This window comes from Triticum aestivum, chromosome 5D, assembly GCF_018294505.1.
Source record: "Triticum aestivum cultivar Chinese Spring chromosome 5D, IWGSC CS RefSeq v2.1, whole genome shotgun sequence".
In the NCBI taxonomy this organism is placed as follows: Eukaryota; Viridiplantae; Streptophyta; class Magnoliopsida; order Poales; family Poaceae; genus Triticum; species Triticum aestivum.
This window is the reverse complement of record NC_057808.1, coordinates 166,581,887-166,601,886: the sequence shown is the minus strand read 5'-3', so window position 1 is coordinate 166,601,886 and position 20,000 is coordinate 166,581,887.

Below are 20,000 nucleotides of genomic sequence, written 5' to 3'. Positions count from 1 at the left end.
CTCATTGCCAAATGGATTCATGCCATCGGTACATGCGCCGAGCACGATGTTCCTTGCATCACGTTCGAAATACCGATAGAAGCCGTTCAACGCTCTCCACTGGCTTCCATCCTTGACATATCTCAGCTTCGGATCATCTCCATCGTCGGGCTTCTTCCTCTCCGGGTGCCAGCGCATGAGCTTTTCTTACTTGGGATCTACGAAATACCGCTGGAGACGGGGAGTGATCGGTAAGTACCATACAACTTTCTGGGGAGATTTCTTCCCGACTATGTTGTATCGAGAAGCACTGCACACCGGACAGCTTGTTTTTTCCGCGTGCTCCTTCGGATAAATTATGCAATCGTTGATGCATGCATGGTATCTAATGTACGGCAGATGAAGAGGGCACACGATCTTCTTGGCCTCATCCACACTGGACATAGATTCCCCGCGGGAAGAACATCCTTTAGGTACTTGGGATGCTCATCGAGGCTAGTGTCGGTCCATTTGTTTGTAGCCTTCGTCTTCAGGAGTTGGAGCGTGAAACTCAAGCGGATCACCTAAGGATTGCAACCATCATACAATGGAGTGTTCGAGTCTACCACCAGTTGCTGCAGTGCTTGAACATGAGGGTCCCGCACGATTGAACTTAGTACTGATGAACTCTGCAGCGTGGAGTGCATGTTCTCTCCACCGCCATGTCCGGCCCCTTCTCCGCCGCCATGTCCGGCCCCTTCTCCTCTGCCATGTCCGGCCCCTTCTCCGCCGCCATGTCCAGCCTCTTCCCCGCCGCCATTATCGATCATCTCTTCGTCTTGCCCTGTGTCGTCATTGCCTACCCCATCAGCATCCTCAACATCATCACCCTCATCTTCAATTATCCACCGAGTATAGCTATCCATGAAACCAGTCATGAGCAGGTGCGCTTCGGCACAACCATCATCATAGGGGTCGATCCAAACTATTCCTTTGCATCTTCGACACGGATATAAAACCTCTGTCTGGTTATTTTCTTTCATGTCCTGCACCGCCGGCCGCAACCACCTGTCCACCATCGTTCCACTGACCATCATAAACGCCTGCACGGTGATAATAAACAAATTGATTATAAAAATGTGTGCATGCATCAAAGTCACAAAAAATTCGGCATGACCTTCCCTAAAAATAGGACATATAGATCTAGAGTTTGCCCACAATTCGCGGAAACGGAAATAAATCGACATTTCGGTGAAACATAGGCAACTCACAAGCACAATTCGGGGTCAACTCATGCCACACACACAATTTCCATCATATCGCCCAATTATGTCATATCGCACACACATACACATATTTTCATTCTTGCAAAAGTATGAACTTTTAAACACCTATCTCTCGAGATCGAGCACACGCGGTGGAGATGGATGCATGTACTAGGGAGATCAAAAGTGGACAAAGCTCTTCTTGACAAGGCTAGATCTAGTTAGTGGGTACATAGGTCACTTCACTAAATGCTAATTTGGGACGAGACAACTTCAACTAGTGGAGGGGGAAGGAAAAAGAGAAAGGAGATGCATTAATGGAGGTGGTGTAGTTAGCTAGGAGTAATAAAGAGAGAGAAAGGTAGGTAGAAGAGGGAGAGTAATGGGGGGAGAAGTAGTGAGGAAGAAGCAAAGTGAGGGAGAGAGGAGGTGGGAGGTAGGGGAAAGTGAGGAAGAGAGGATGGGGGAGAGGGAGGGGGAGGGAAAAGGTGGTATTATGTTGCGTCTTAGCAATAGCGCGGGTCGTAAACCACGCTAATGCTAAGAACATAGAAGCAGCGTGCTTCGAGCACACACGCTAGTGGTAAGCGGGGCCCGCCATGTGGCCAGTTTCAAAATTAGCAGTAGCGCCGCCCAAAAAAAGCGCGCTACTACTATAACTTTATTAGTAGCACAGTTAGCAAGAGCGCGCTACTACTAAACCTAGGGTGGCGGGTACTATCGGTCGATTTTCATGACAGCGTGGTTCCACTGGGCCGCGCTACTGCTAAGTGAGTAGCAGTTGCGCTTGCTTTATCCTGCGCTACTGATAATTAGCAGTAGCGCCTCTTTTTGTACCGCACTGCTGCTAATATTCTGTGTATAAGGTTTTCCCTAGTAGTGGTCATTTCCATCCCGTCAGACGAGAACGACACAATCATTTGCGTGGATAAGATGTACCTGGACAAAGTAATAAAATTCTCTCTTCAGAACTCATTCATGCATGATACTGACAATCACTACTTTGATGTAAGGCAAACATATGATACCAGGATGGAATATGTACAAAAACAGGACGGCATGGCATGTTCACAACTGTTTGTGTAAACTAAGGAGGAACCATTCCAGCAAATAAGAAGCAATGCAAGCTAGACACCACATGAAAGATGCAACCAATATGACTCTGCCAAGTTAAAAGCGTCCATCATAAATGGAATTTCAACAAATTAGAAGCAGCGCATGCTATAAATCATATGAAAGATGCAACTAATATCGCACTGCATATACTAAAGGTGTCTCGTCATGTTGATTGGTGCGGGATACAAAAAAATAGTTTTATGTAAGGACATGCTTAATAGACAGATGTACTATGTACTAAATACAGGAAGGCATGTCACATTAATAGGTATAATGTATAAGCTACTAGCACATGCAGTTTAACCAGATTGGAAGAATTACAATCTAGACACCATATGCAACATGCAACCACATATCACGCTGCCAAGTTAGACCAAGCACCTGCGATGCTAGTGTAGGGGAAATGCTGTAATCAACTACAGAGCTGCGTTCACTATCTTCATCTAGCATTTCTGTTTCTTGAGAATCATGTCAGGAGGCTGACGCTGCATTCTTTAAATGAGGAGTAGTCCCCTTGCCTACCTGCCTCATCATAAGTGATTGATGAGGGATACACAAGAACATTAGTTTGATGTAAGAACATGGTTAATACACAGATGTACTAGTATGTACCAAAAACAGAAATGCATTTCATATTCAAAGGTATAATGTGTAAGCTAAGCAGATGTTATTTAACCAAATTGGAAGCAATACAAGCTAGACATCCGGCTGGAGTGGTGAGCATGATCATCTAGGACCTGAGAGCCTGGTGGGAGGCGGGCTGCTTCGCCACCATCGCAGCTTTTTAGTTGGCTTCCAGGTGATGCCTATCTTTGCTGGGCTTGTCACTGGCTCGGCCAGTGCCCTGACTAGCTATTTGTCTTCTGGTGCTCACGGGATGGTGGTTCATGTAAAAAAATATCTTTCCTTATCTTACCGACTTCGGCCTTTCGAATACAAGCTAGACACCATATGGAACATGCAACAACATATGACACCGCGAAGTTAAAGCAAGCACCTGGCATGGTGGTTCATTGCGAGCGAGGTCATCAACTCCAGAGCTACGTTTACCGTCTCCACCTTCTGACACTGCACCCTTTATAGCACTGTAACGTGTCTTGCCTACCCGCATACGAAGCTGGAGCGACTTCTCTCTTTCCTTTTTGGCTTCTCTCATGGCAGCAGAGTCTGAAATACCCTTGCATAAAAACACAATAGTGAGAGTAAGGGTGAAGTGTGTGCAGAACTAGTGCACTGTAAAAGTAGCAGATAGCAGGTGGCTGAAAAATAAATGACAGGAGACATATGATAGCTCTACAACATTGCATGGCAAACAAAATTAGATTCTACTCCGTGTGATTTTGTAATATATGAGCACAGGAAATGCAGGTACTCCTCCAGCACACCACCACATGTGGTCATATCTAAGATAACAGTCGACTGAAAATAAATAGGTCAGTCGATTTTTTTAAAGAACCGTCCGATCTATAAGGAACGGGCAGATGGCCTTCGTCTACCTCCCACCAGTCACTGTTGACGATCTTTCTTGAACCGCCAGCGACCACCGGCCCAGACCCCTGCCTCCGCCGCCCCGCCCTCCCATCGACCTCATACCACCGCCGTGCTTGGCAGCGCCCCCAGGCCATCCCTTTAATCCAAGCCGACCTCCAGATCGGGCGCCAGTAGCTCTAGGCCGCACACGCCCCTAAGATAAACACCAAGGCGCTGCTTCCCCGGCATAATAGGCATACTAGTGCCTGTTACGCCAGGGAATGCTTCCGTTAATTGGGAATCAACTGGCCAGAAATTGAAATTCAGGGGGGCGACGGACCTCTAGCTAAGGTGAAATAGTATATGAGGAGAAACCTTGTGCATCGCGAGTTACTAGGAACATCTAGTATCAAGAAGAAGCGGTCAACTAGTGTCTTATGTAGGATGAATACCGTGCAAGCAGAGACGTAAGATTTGCACGAATAAGGGAAGAGGAGTACCTTTTTCGGTTGCCGGTGTGGTCACCTCCACATGTCGCGTCAATCTTCTTCTTTTTACTGGGGAAACTGATGTTCTGGAGGGTGCAGGCTTGGAAGAACCCATGGCCAAATTGTTGACTGTGTTGCCGTGGCCGTATGTCGGCGGAGGGGAAGCAGATCCGAGGCGGCGAAGGACGGCGTAGCAGGAATAGCTCCGGTGCGGTGGAGGGTGGCGAAGTTGGAGCGGTAGCGGTGAGGCGCAGGACGGCGTGGTTGAACTGGCTCGGGTACGGACGGCTCGGCCTCGGCTTCAACTACTAGCCGTGGAGGGCGTTGCGGTTGAGGTTGCGGTGGACGACGACGTCGAGGTATCGGCTCCGGCATGATGGATGAGGGCGGTGGTTGATGGGTGGGATGGGGTGGCGGACGGAGGACGTCGGGGCTTCGCGGCTGATGGAGAGGTAGTTTTGGCGCCCACGGAGTACGAATGGGGAATCGGACCGGTGGGGGGAACCATGTTTCGGTCTGGGACGCGCTTGTTTTTGGCTTTTTTGAACAGAAGATGGGACGCGCCTGTTTGAAATTTGGGGAAAGTACAAACTTTGCCCCCCTCTTAAATTTCAGACCTACTGTGGGTCGGGGGTAGGATGGTAATCCCAAGTGTCCCAAATAGTGGGCGGGAGCGATTTCGGCCGCGCGCATGTGTGCTTAGGCGGCAATTGTGTATGAATGTTTTTCGGATGCGGTTGCGTGGCGTCTAGATGAAGCTAGAAACCTACCCCGGTTTAGACCTTTGGACGTCGGGCCGGTAGGTTTCACGGGTCAGAGTTATTAGAAAAGTAATTTCCTTGTACTACCAAACATTGGTCTCACGCAGTTTCGGGTGAGTAGAGGCTCTTTTGGCGCTTCGTTCGAAATTTTGAAACACAAGCATTCACGTTTAGAGTACTCTTGAACTATGAGGATTGACCTAAATAGACAACGTTATATTTGACCTTGTATGTTTGAAAACCTCATTAAATTATCCGCTTATTTTTGAAATTTTGACACTTGAAAATCCTATAACTACGATTACTTTGGAATGGGGGAGCTAAATTTGAATCTATTTTGTACACGACTACATATGCTATTATGTACAAAATCAGAGCAAAGATTGGTGCCCCCATAATTTAGGTATGGTTTACAAATGCCATGATATCAAATTCAAATAATTGAATGGACTTCATGTTGAATTCGATTTTTTAAACCACCTTAAGTTGAATTCAAATGTATGCTAGTTTATAGGTAGCTATTTATAATGTCCACTGTGTAACTTTCGTCTGTATAATGTGCTTTACACACAACATGAACTATACTCACGTTTATATTCGATTGCTAAAGCGATGCATTTTCTGGAGTTTAAAATACTAACTATGTGGATCAATTGTGTCGAATAATAACATAGACATGCTCAAATTCGATAGAATCTAGATGTCTGATGGATCAATGACCGCTCCTTACGCGAATTGCAAATATCATGATCCCATCCTAATATTTGGATACAATTTATATATTTAATCAATGTGTAGAGCAGTCTTTTACGTGTAGTTTCACTCTTCACCAGTGTTCTCTCACACATGCTCACACACTCTCTCCCGAGGTGTCTTTCTCGCACACATGCTCTAGATATAACCCTCCCTCCCTCTCGTAACCATTTACAACTGTTTTCACTAACCTTTATCACAAGCACTCTTCCTCTCGCAAACATACACACGCACAATCCTCATCGACCCTTTCTATATACATGGACCTGCCTACGTGTCTCATGTACCCACATTATCTTTACGCCTGTCTCTCACGCATTGTCTCACACCTCTCTTCCTAATCGACGAGTATGATTCTAGTAGAGCATTCTGTAGGATGCCCCTTAAAGATAGGTTGGATGAATAGTAATATCAGAGATAAAGGGGTTGCCTTAGTCCGAGAACCTAGGGTTACAAATCCTAGCCGGCTTTGTCAGTGGACACAGAGTCCTTCACAATTCTGATATCTTTGTCTTGTACGACTAGTCATCCATGGGTCTTCCTATATTCGTCACGGGCCAACCAATGTGGCGCAGGACGGAACCGAACGAAGGGCCTCACCTCGACCCACCGGACCTCACGCGGTGACACACCCTCTGCCCCCATGTCTCATTATCTTCTCACACCCACACATACCAACACAAACACCAAACACAGAGAAAATTTCTCCTCGTGCCTCTATTCCCTCCCCCTTGCATATACACACTCAAGGGAATGGAATCTCTTGTCGTGACGTCATATTCGTCTCTCTCTCTCTAGACCACTCTCATTTCTCGTGCTATCTCTCCCACGCCCCCCCATCGGCCCCTCTATCTAGGCCCCGCCAAATGCATCAACTACACATTCACACATGTTACATCACGTACCCCATTGATCTAAAAAGCCCTCTCTTCACTATTTCGCATACAACATTCCTTTTGAATAAAGTGTGGCCAAAAAATTATTTTAGAGTTTCTACATATATACAACATTACAAAGTTATATGGAGGAGTACGAACGCTAATTTGCATTGCATGGTGCCCACAATGATATTTATTCCGCACTGTGAATTTGTATATTTTTATATTATATACAAAGTTAGTCATAAGAAAGAGAAACGAAGAGCATCTCTCTCTCCATCTCATACCCCCCCTGTACGCCCCTTTCACGTATGCACACAAAACTATCTCCAGGTCCTCTAAAAGTAAGCCCCCAGAAAATTCACGCATGTTTCATCTTTCTCTCGCGATATATGCAATGATGATCATTGTATTTGAAGCAAAAGCACGATATGTACATTGGACTTCAGAATCCACTCATTACGGTCACCATTTACGTTTAGTGGTTATTATACAGTCACGGGCTCACCGTACAACTCTGTATTTGCTCATGACATGACTAGTTGACCAGTTAAATGCTCCACGTGGCACCTCTAGTGTTGCATCACATTATCTCACTACCATCGTGCCCACCTGTCGACTTGTATATACTCTACATCTAGACTCTTATAAAATACATAAAATACACTCTTATAAAAACAGAGTTGGTGATGATGGTCTGCCTGCCATCCTGCAATATAGGCCGTCCGATTTATATCCGACGGATAGGAAAGAAACTATGGCAATTTTGCAAAAAGGTACCCACACACCTCTCCACATTTGCAAATAAGGCCTTCCCTCGTTCATCCTTTTCTCTCACAAGATAAACAAGTCATACAAAATGCATCTTGATGTTACGTGCAACACACGGGCATCTTGCTAGTAAGAATGAAAACAAACGACAAAAAAAATATTTGGACGGTGGTTCGAAGTCATGACCGCGGGCACAACGGATAAGGTGGCCTTGTATTGGTATGCTGAGCCGTCTGTTTTAACACACAGGAGCTGGTGTGGTGATTATACACACACGCACGCATGCACACGAACTGCATCCATGCAACACTCACACAAACACATGCACCCACGCACGCACGCAACACTCACACATACACACGCAGCCACGCACGCATGCAACACTCACATGCACGCACGCAACACTCTCACGCACACACGCACGCATGCATGCACACACCAGTACACCACACGACCAACACACACTCTCATGCTCAAGTGCTCAACCTACACGTGCATGCGCACACATCAGGCCCTGACAGACACATACACAACCAGGTGATTCCCGCGCACGGGTTGGAGCCATGTTGCGCCTGCGTAAATTTGTGTTTATCTGACCTTTTGCCGATGCGAACTGACAGGTGGGACCCACAAGGAACGTGGTCAATTTAACTAGTCAACATGGCGCCACGCAGACTATTTGGCCGGTCAACAGAGTGCAATCCGATGCTGAACTGTGAGCAAGTGACCGTATAATCACCGCAAAACGTATATAGTGACCGTAATCAACTTATTCTGAAGTTCGGTGACCGTATTACGCTTTTCTCTCTGTAGGCCCTTCAAAACTACATCTCTACACGTTCTCGCATGTTACATCTAACAACTATGCAATACAGCACTACTACTACACTCTAACACAATAAATCATATGTGTTTTTAGTTTTACTAGATATCATATTGTTACTTATAATTATTCAGTTTGCATACATTAAAATTGCCTTCGAAATGTATGGCCAGTATCATCTACCGCGCGGGAAAAATCCCGCCCTTTCCTGTTTAATCGGGTTTGTATCGATGGATCGTGCGAAACAGCAAAACTATAGTACTATACAGTACAAGTGACAGTTCACTTGGCCGTCGTGTCGTCTACTCCTCCATCGTAAGAATGGAGCGCTCGCTTTCATAAATCTTCTAGTCCCTTTCGCCGACATGTGGGACATCAAGCTACCGGGTCCATGGGCCATACCGGAATACAGTGCAGAGCAGCCGGGGTGAAGCACCCCAGTCATGGCGCCGGTGTAGTAATGAGCAATGAGGCGTCAAATCACAAAGCTGCACCTTTCCCGCAGTTAAGTTGGAGGGACGAAGCAACCATCATTTCACTCGTTGCTGAATCCGCTTCTCCCTCATCTTCTTCAACTTAACCACGTGTTGCTTCTGCCATTGTTCTGCCTCATGTGGGACACGGATCGGCTTGGTAAAGCACTGACACGTGGGACCGCATGTTAGCAAACCAACAGGACAACGTCCTCCGAAAATAAGAAGCCTAATCCTAGACATACAAAGGGCTACGTAGCTGCTACGTATACTTTCCATCTAATCTATATATGCCCCCCTGATTTTCAGGTCGGGTGGGCCTAATCCTCTCCTTTAATCCAATCAAATAGTCCCACATCACATCAGTTCGTAACTTTACGTAAACCATTACGTGGATGTAGCATTGCTCAAATAAGACACCTCCCCCACAATCCGCGCGGCAAAATCACCTCCTTTTTACTAATCTTGATTTTATAATTTTTTAGATCAATATAATTGAGATTTGTATAGATAGCACACAGGAGCAAAACCAAGTGGTACGCATAAGGGCATCCACAATGTGTAGCCAAATGTGAAAATAGCTTTTGGCATCGTGGGAACCATTATGGACGGTGTTACCAAAGCCAAAAGGATGGAACCGAAGCTCCCTGATTGATTGATTGAAGGAATAGAAAAATGCAACGTCTCTCCTCTTTCTCCCATGCTTGGACGCATGTAGTACAGTATAGAGCACAGAGTCTACTCCCCTGTCCCTTCTATCACAAATCACAAAGCAGTGAGGCGTCAAATAACAAAAGCACAGACGAAGCAACCATCATTTCACTCTTCGCTGACTCCGCTTCTCCATCGTCTTCTTCAAGAAACCATCTCACCGCACTAGTACTCCTAGTAGTACTAGTAAAGGACTTCCTGGATGCAAATAAGGCGGTTGTCTCGGCTTGCAGGCGGCACTTCCGAACGACTTACCGTGGTCTCCCTCAATGGTGTTCTCCGTCGAACGCACTTCGCCAAACCACCCAAAAAAAGATATCGTCGATGTCACCGCAATGGGGAAGGAAGTCAAATATAGTTACTACCTCCATTTTTTTGTACACAAGGCCAGTATATCAAAATTACAATTTGCAAAGGGCCACTAACACTAATCGAGGCAAAATTGATGCGGTTAGCAACCAAGGACATTAATATCCCCTGCATGCATGCGGAAGTGAGAAGGTTGGTTTGCATGGTGCTACATTAATCAAGCGATGAGGAGTGAGATGGTTAGCTCTTTGGTCTTTGGAGAGAAAAATACGCATTAATTGACACGTGAAACGAGGATTTGTATCGATTAAATCCCGCGAAGGAAAACCCCGCCTTTCTTTTTTAACACTAGTACTCCTAGTACGTACGTACTTATCCTGTTTGGGTCTAGGACTTGCATTGCCAAACTTCACCACACATTTTTGCCAAGCTTGCCTAAAGTTTTCAAAATGAGAAGGAGGTACACTTGCGCACGGCTGTCGCGGTCGCACCGCACCCTCACACGGTCGCTCCTGCACGCCGCGGTCGCACCGCACCCTCACACAGTCGCTCCTGCACGCCGCAAACCCAACCAAGGGAACGCACCCTCACTGACACGTGTTGTCGCATGTGAACAATCCAAACTCAGCCATCCTATCACTGACACATAATTTTCGTTCATAGAGTATGTTTATCCAACCGCATGTTGTGGAGTATCCGTACGGCCCGTGCGGTGGTCTGTTGGGGAAGAAGAAGAGGTGAGGAAGAAGGAAAGAAGGGTTAGGAGACGTAGGATATTCATCCAACCGCCTGAAATGGTAGACTAACCCAAGTCAGGCGACTTGCATAACAAATATATGTTTTTACACAGCAAAAGGTCCATAAAAACAACAACATAAAGAAAAACTATCACTGCTCGCGGAAAGAGACAGCCTCGTCGTCTTTGGCTGCCGGCGCGAACCAGCAGTCGCTGCCGACGTGTGTCTCCGCACCGTGGTTGTCCTCGGCCTCTAGCTACTCGTTCAAGCGGAGTGTGCGGGTGCTCTGCACGGATGAGAGCACAGCCCGGTTCAAGTCGAGGATGTCCGGTTCCGCCTGCAGGAGGGCCTCGATGGCAGCGGCATCCGCACGCTCCGCGTCGAGTCTAGCCTCCGCCGCCCGGTTCAAGTCCAGGACGTCTGGTTCCGCCTGCAGGAGGGTGTCGATGAGAGCGGCATCCGCGCGCTCTGCGTCGAGTCGAGCCTCTGCCGCCCGGTTCAAGTCTAGGACGTCCGGTTCCGCCTGCAGGAGGGCCTCGATGGCAGCGGCATCCGCGCGCTCCGCCTCAAGTTGAGCCTCCGCCGCCCGGTTCACATCCACGACATCCGGTTCCGCCTGCAGGAGAGCCTCGATGGCAGCGGCATGTGCGCGCTCCGCGTCGAGTTGAGCCTCTACCTCCCGGTCCTCCTTTAGTATCGCCATGTTGAACCGCTGGTCCGCCTACACCATGGGGGACTCGGACGCCGGCACGAAGTCGACGTCCATCGTCTCATACCCATCAGGGGCCTTCTACACCGCAACCTCCGCCATGAACATTGGATCGGCTTCCTCCTCCTCGTAGCTTGGCTCTAGAGAACCCGGGGATTGGCCCTCCGCAAAGCGAGCTTGGGAACGGAGGTCTATGGCGCCGACCGCCGCCGTGATTTCTGCGCGGCGCTCCGGCGTCAGCATCTTGTAGTAAGTGATCTTGCGGCGCACCATGGCTTTCCGGTGAACTAGGGGACGCTTGATGCAGGCTAGGGGATCGAAAGGTGGGGGAATGGGCTGGAGATTTGGTGTGGTTTTAGGGCAGTGGCTGGCGTAGGCCGAGCAACGAAGGTTCTGGCGTGAATAGTGGTTGCAGTGACGACCGGTCAATCGGTTTTGACTGTACATCGCTCTTGTCGCGTTCGTGTTGTAGCCCGGCATGCTGGACCCTCCACGTCGCTCACCGATGGAACACGCTTCGTCTTGTGTTTTCGCTCGCTTGTGGGACCGCAGTTGAGAGCAAACTGACGTCCCTCCCCCTCCCCCGCCCGCGTCATTTATTATACCACCACTCCCTCCGTTTTATGCGGAGTAAATAAAAACAGAGGGACTATACTACGGATGAGGATCCCCTGACGTGGCCGAACCCATTGAGTAACTGACATGCGGGGCCTAACAAGCATGGGGTCCGCCAGTAAGTGACCGAAAGGGAGGGTAAGGCAGGGATACCTACGTCAGAGGATCCACTTCCATTATACTACTTTGACCAAATGTTAGAGTAATAATATATGACATGCAACTTACACAAATGTTAGAGTAATAATATATGAGATGCAACTTACACAAAGCATGCAGGGTCTAATGCATTTTTCGAGGCTAACTTTGACCAAATGTTAGAGTAATAATATATGACATGCAACTTACACAAAGCATACGGTCAAATTTGTATGTGAAAGGAGTTTCCAATGATATAATTTTCACATTATACATCTCATGTACTATTAATCTTGTCAATAGTCAAATTGGAAACCATCTCGAGTACAAATATAGGAGTACGTACGAATCTAACAATATTGATTGGGCGTTGTTGAATGTTGATACCTTTTTGATCAAAGTAGAGATACTTTGACTACACATAAAACTTATATGTAAACTAGAAAGGATAGGGGGAGTATATTGTACGTTCGAAAATGAAACGAACATTGAATACCCTTCATATATGATTTGCGGATGCTATGATCACCGGTTCAAAATTTTGAATCCGCCTTAGGTATCACGTGCCCCCACTCGTTCCCTCTCGATTTCATCTCGGGGACCGGAGATCTATTGAAAGAGGACTAGGGTGGGTACATGCGAATGATACTCGGTGGAATGTTCAAATGAGGCATGCGGGAGGATGGACTCGACTGGAGGGCGACATGATCGATGGAGAACAGGGTTGGAGAGGAATGAGAAATAAGCAAACGCCACATGATTATACTTGAATGGCTCAAATACACAATAATTTGTCTCGCTTGGCCTACATAGTGAAAGGCCTAATGCGCAACGCGGAGCACTGACGCTCGAATATGGCCGGGAAAACAGGGAAACCGACATGTGGGGCACACCCGTCGGGACGACGTAGCACAGACTAGTCCAATGGAGGATCTGGCCCACGACCTCCCCGCCACCGACAACCGTTCATGTGGGTCGTTGGGGCCAATAATGGGGCGCAGCTCCAGCACCGCCTCTAGACACGGCGACTGCGGTGAGCGACACGCTCATATCATCACTAGACACGGTCGGTTTCAGTGTGCCGAGGGTGGCATTAGTGCTGTGGCACGACCAACGGTATGTTTGGTTTGTGCCCAAGGTTGCCCCATCAATGCATTGAGTAGCCAAAATTTTGGTTGAGGTATTGGTTGCCCATGATTTGGCCGACATTGGCAAGAAAAATGAACTAGAGTTGGCTAGAGTTCATTGGCATGCCAAAGAAATGGCAACCATCCAAACAAACACCAATCTTTGCTCATGACCAAAATTTTGGTTGAGGTATTGGTTGCCCATGATTTGGCCGACATTGGCAAGAAAAATGAACTAGAGTTGGCTAGAGTTCATTGGCATGCCAAAGAAATGGCAACCATCCAAACAAAGACCAATCTTTGGGTCATGACCAAAATTTTGGTTGAGGAATTGGTTGCCCATGATTTGGCCTACATTGGCAAGAAAAATGAACTAGAGTTGGCTAGAGTTCATTGGCATGCCAAAAAAATGGCAACCATCCAAACAAAGACCAATCTTTGGGTCATGACCAAAATTTTGGTAAGGTGCACTTTGGCGACAATCCAAACACACCCCAACACCTGGCTCGTCGAGGATGCACGGGGCGCCGCGACGCGTCCGCGGAGTGGTGTAGCATGGCCAACTGCATCCTCTGGACCTGAGACCATGCCGGGTCGTCTTGCTTTTTCAATGACATGCAGGGATCGCATGTGAGCAAAGGGCATCTCCAATGTTGCCACGACCGCAGCTGACTACCCTGGCACACCAAAACCCTCGTCCCTCGCGCCGTCGCGTGGTGCGTTCCCAGCCGGCGCCAGCTGCCCGCATTCATGCCATCCGTTCGTATGTCGTTGTTAAGAGGCTCGGTGCCCGAGGAACCAACTCCAGTGACTTAATGACGCACCCGGACGCTTGGCCTCACCGGAATGCGCTACTTAAAGCGGCAACGCCCAGCTAACCTCCACACCATAGCGCATCGTCCTCCTACCTGGCACCACATCCGCCATGATCGCAAGTGCAAACGCTCTGCGGGAGAGCTTGTCTTCGGGGATGAAGCTCGAGGTCGCCGCCCTCGCTCAAGTCGCCTCTCACGACGCAATAGCGGCGTAGCCGGACGCGGATGCGACCGCACAAGCGGTGGCCATGCTGGCGACCGACGACGGGAGCACCGTCAGCCACGCGTCCTACTTGCCGCCGTCCAACGTCCGGCACCGCCGAGGTCGGGGACTCCTCCGAGGATGAGTAGGGCATGGGAGGCGGCAGGGCATGGTGTGCCAACTGGCCGGTCCGTATCCCGTGTTCTACTCTTCCTCACCGGAGACCGCACCTTCACTTCATGGGTCTTGAACCCCGCCCCCGTACATAGAAATCGCAGATGGAGGACGTCGATCACCGCCTTAGAATAGGTTTAGGGTCGGGTTTCTTTTATTTTTCTGTCCTATAAAAGTTCGAAATGTAATGAAAATCTGCCGTGTTTGCATTAATCTCGGCCGGTGTATATGAACTTTCACAATAATATACATATTGTAGGAGTACTAGCAAGATGCCCGTGCGTTGCACGGAAGATCAAGATCTTGTGGGAGAAAAGGATGAACGAGGGAAAGCCTTATCTGCAAATGTGGAGAGGAGTGCGGGTAAATTGTCATAGTTTCCTTCCTATCCGTTAGATATAGATCGGACGGCCTATATTGCAGGATGACAGGCACACCATCATCACCAACTCTGCTTTTTATTGAACCGAGACAAATCTAACATGCGAAGTAAAATAAACACATAGGGTCTATACATACACAAATTATCTTAGGCACTCCAATAGTACGTCCACTACACATTCACGCATTTCACATCTTTCTACATCTACGGGAACCTACGAAAGGGTTAACGTAAATTGCCTCTCTCTCTCCTCCCCTGATTTTCATGGTGGTGGGCCCCTCCCTCCCCCCAATCTACAATCAACAGCTCACACGTTTCACATTACGTTAATTACGTAACTGGGATTACGTAGGTGTAGCATTACTCGTCCTAAAAAACCCAACTAAGCCAACCTCCCAGCATATCGCGCGGGAAAAGACCCGGCCGCGCCGTTTTAGTCGGGATTACCGGATTACTAGTAGTAGTATCGATGGATCGCGCGAAGCAACAATTTTTTTTGAGGGGGCGAAGCACCTAGTTTAAAAGGAAAAAAGGCGGTACACTCACAGCACTCCTGTCGCGGTCGCATTGCACCCCACACACGTTCGGTCCTGCACACGGCTCACGCAAACGGAACGCGCTTCGGCTTGCCTCTTCACTGACACGTGGGACTGCACTTGGAGAAACCGACCATGCGCCAAACTCCCCCCGCCCACCGCGCGAAAATCCTCCCCCCCCACACCCAAAAATTCCCCCCAAATCCGATTCAACCGCCCTTCGGCCAACTAGCCAATAATATTCCCCAAACCCCCTCCCCCTGTCCCCCTCCACTCCATTCGCTCCGCCAAAGCCGCCCTCCCCGCCGCGCCGATACGTCGGCGCCGCGGTTCGGCGATCCTCTCGCTCCCACAGTACGCTCTCGTAGACTGCCGTCCTCTAGCCGCGCCGCCACCTCTGGCTACGTTCTTGTGGAGGCGCACGGCGGTCAGCGCCGCCACCGCTGGCGACGTTCGTGTGGAGACGCACGGCGGTCAGCTTCTCCCACGGTACGCGCATTCTAGACTGAGGCCCCGTTCATGTCGGTGTAGCGCTGAATGTTAGCTGATAGACGCTGTTAATCTCACTGTTTGCCGAAGTAGTTTACTGTCAATATGCTCTGCTTAAGAAGCTTCCTTGCCCTGTTCTGCACTCAATCTGCTTAGCTGAGATGGCATGCCAAGGCCGATTAGTTGCTAAAATATCCTGCCATATATTTATTGTGACGTAGATTGCCATGGTCTAGTAGCCAATCTGTTAGGTGAAATAGCTCTACACCGTTTTATACTCGATCTTTGTTGCTGCGATGGCCTTCGATAGTTCGATGGCTGTGTGCTCGGCCTCATTGACTGCTGAAACAGCCTGCCATAATTTGGCACTCAAATCTGTTTGCTGAATTAGCTTTACATATATTTCGTTACTTAGATCTGCTCGTCCAAATATCTTGCCATAGCTTTAGACATCGACCTAGGTATTTTTTTCTGGACTTCATAAAAAAGCATATATGTTTTTCCTGTAATATCTAGTAGAAGAACTAATTTGTATGTCTAACAGATGGACAGGACTTGGATAACTTCTGCTCGAAGATTCTCCGCTGCATATGTCGAGGGGGTTGAAAACTTCATGAACTTTATCAGAGCTGAGTACGGTGGTCCGAAATCAGATGTGCTCTGCCCGTGTAGCAGTTGTATGAATTCAGTTACAAGACCCCAGTCAACTGTGCAAAATCATCTACACTTGTATGGGATGTCGGTCACATATACTAGGTGGGTTCATCATGGTGAAGCTGTGAACGTCAATGTTATTGACTACGTGGAAGCAGCAGATCACCATCTTGATCTGCCTGATGCTCAGGTGGAAGAGGAGGAGGAGGTGGTGGTGGCGGAGCCAGTGAGTTTGACCAACATTGAAACAATGCTACGAAATGCTCGTGCATTCCGTGAACTTTCACCTGCAGAAGAAAAACGGTGGGCCCGCATGTTGGAACAATGCAACGTTGCTGTCACCCCAGGAAATAAGCTGTCAGTATTCTCAGCTATGGTCACCTTTCTTCAGGTGAAGACATCTGAGCGGATGACCAACAAATCATTCGATGCGATGTTGGCTGCTTTCCGCAAATCTTTCCCAGATGCGTCTGAGCTGCCACACACCTACAGTAAAATGAAGAATTTCCTTCGTGCAGTTGGAATTGGATATGATATGATCCATGTTTGTAAGAATAATTGTGTTCTGTTCCGGAAGGATTATGCCAACTTAAGTGAATGCCCGAAATGCAAATCATCAAGATGGAAAGATGGCGATGCTGTGAAGAGGATTCCTCATAATGTTCTGAGACATTTTCCAATTACACCAAGATTGCAGAGGTTGTTTCATGATGCTGAAACAAGAGAGGATGTACTGTGGCATTCTAGGAACCAGGAGTACAGAGATCAGAATGTAATGAGCCATCCATCTCATGGTAGTGAGTGGAAAAGCTTCAATGATAAACACAAAGAGTTTGCTGCTGACCCGAGAAACATTAGACTTGGCTTAGCTTCAGATGGATTTAACCCATTTGGCCACCAGAGCGCCACATATAGCATGTGGCCAGTGCTTGTTATCCCTTACAACATGCCTCCAAATGTCTGCACCAAAGAATCAAACTACATGATGGCCTTGCTCATCCCAGGTCCAAAAAGTCCTGGAAAGGATTTTGATTTGTTCATGGAGCCTCTTGTGGAGGAACTTCAACAGCTATGGAAGGGTGTTCTCACTCGAGACCTATATAGCAGCCCACCAGCTGATTTCTTTCTGCGTGCTGTTATAATTTGGTGCATCCATGATTATCCGGCTTTGGGCACTATGTCAGGGCGAACGACACATGGTTACAATGCATGTGTTCGCTGTGACAGGAATCCGCTGTCATACGCAATACTTAGCAAGATCTGTTACATTGGACACCGCCGTTTCCTTGCCAAGGACAAGCCGCATCCTAGAAAATACCGAAGACATGTGTTCAATGCAAAGCATGAAAACCGTGATGCGCCAAAGAGGCTCACCGCCGATGAGTTGCAAGTGGAATTAGAGAAGGTCAGGCATATTACACCAGGAAACCATCCTGGTAATGGTAGCGGGAAAAGGAAGCGTGGCAGGGTAGAAGAGAGATTATTGTTTACCCGCAGGTCCACTTTGTGGGACTTGGAGTATTGGAAAGATTTGGATCTGCGGCATAATCTTGATGTGATGCACATCGAGAAAAATATATGTGACAGCATTATCGGCACACTTCTTAATATTGAAGGCAAGACGAAAGATACCTTAAAATCTAGGATTGATTTGACACACCTGGGTATCAGAAAGGATTTGCAGGTGCAAGATGAAGGTAAACCACGGGATATGGCACCAGCTGTGTACGTCTTGGACAAGGTAAAAAGAAAAGAATTCTGCGAGGTCCTGTCACGTGTGAGATTCCCACATGGATTTGCTTCCAACCCTGAAAGGAGAGTCAGTGCAGATGGAAACAAGGTACAAGGGTTGAAAACTCATGACTGCCACGTCCTACTTCAAAGGGTTTTACCTGTTATCCTTAGAGGATTGGGCCGCCCTGACTTATACAGAGCAGTTGCAGAGTTGGGACAATTCTTCAGGGAACTCTGCAGTAGGAATATCAGGATAGATGCTTTGGAGCGTCTTAGAGACAAGATACCAACTATCCTATGCGACCTTGAGAAGATATATCCTCCAGCCTTCTTTGATGTGATGGTGCATTTGGCTGTTCATCTACCTGATGAGGCACTACTTAGAGGTCCAGTACAGTATGGCTGGATGTACCCTATTGAAAGGCGGCTAGGCACTTTCAAGGGCTATGTTAGGAACAGAGCTAGACCCGAGGGTTCCATTGCAGAGGCCTACATTGCTACAGAAGCGTTGACATTCTGCTCAAAATACATTGAAACAGCTGATCAGCTTAGCAAAGAGGTGGGTGAAGACAATCCCGGGCTCAATGTTTTCGATTATTCTGTTCGAGTTACAGGGAAGAGTCGACAAGAGGACAAACCTAAAGATTTGGACAAAATGGTTTGGTATGTGTTGAATAACTGTCCTGAGATACTACCTTATATCAAGTAAGTGCAGTACTGCAGCTTATACATCGTAATCTACTAAACTTGCAGCACATTCTTATATATTTAGATGTTTGACGCGATCACTATGTTGTGCAGCATCTACAAAGAGGAGTTACTGCCGCAAAATCCAAGAAACATTGACAAACTGGTTATGGCAGGATTTGCGAAATGGTTCAAGAACCATGTAAGCTTTTGAAGTGCACTGTCAGTTTTTTTAATATATTGAGTACATAAGATGATCAGCTTGTCTATTTTCTAACCATAGGTTAAGAAGATGCGGGAGGATGGGCAGGCAGTTGATGATGCCCTTTACTCACTAGCAATGGGTCCTGATACTCGGGTAAGACATTATGAATCTTGCGTTGTTGGAGATGTGCGCTACAACACCCTTGCACGAGACGAAGGCAGGAAGACACAAAACAGTGCCATCATGAGCACGGATACGTATGACAAAGAGACAACTGAAATGTATGCTAACATAACAGACATTGTTCAGTTGCAGTATATCTCCAGTTTCGAGGATCATCGGTGTGTGGTTCTGTTGTGCTGTCGTTGGTATAACCTGTTTTCCAGGATCGCAAAACCCAGAGCTGATGATTATTTCAAATCCATCAATGTCAAGGCGGCGTACCAGACCAACGAGCCTTTTATTTTGGCAAATCAAGCAACACAGATATTTTTCTTGGAAGACACATTTGCACGTAGCGATGACTGGAGAGTATTGCAAAGGTTTGAGCAGAGGAATTCGTTTAATGAAGTTGCACAACAAGATGATGCTTACACTGCTCCTGATGTACAAGATAACACAGATGTTCCTAATATCTTTGAGAACCATCACGTCAATGACGCCGGCGAAAAGATTGCCTGTCGTGCTGTGGACATACAAGAGTTGATCAAGAAGAAGCCAACGTTCGAGGACGTTGAGGACGAAGAAGAAGATGACACCGTGGGGAATTACGATTCAGACTGATACACATGGCGAAGATGTTGACGCTGCTGCTGCGGATGATGATTACATTGCTTTTGTCGTATTTGCCTGTCAGAAGACGTTTTTTTATCTACTATGTGAAATTGTGTTTGCTATGACAACTGAAACCTGATGAACATGTTGTTTAGTATTTTGCTGTGAGAACATCACTTGTTATGTATGCTGATTTGTGTTTGGTGATTGTATGACAACTAAAACATGATGACATTGTTGTTTAGT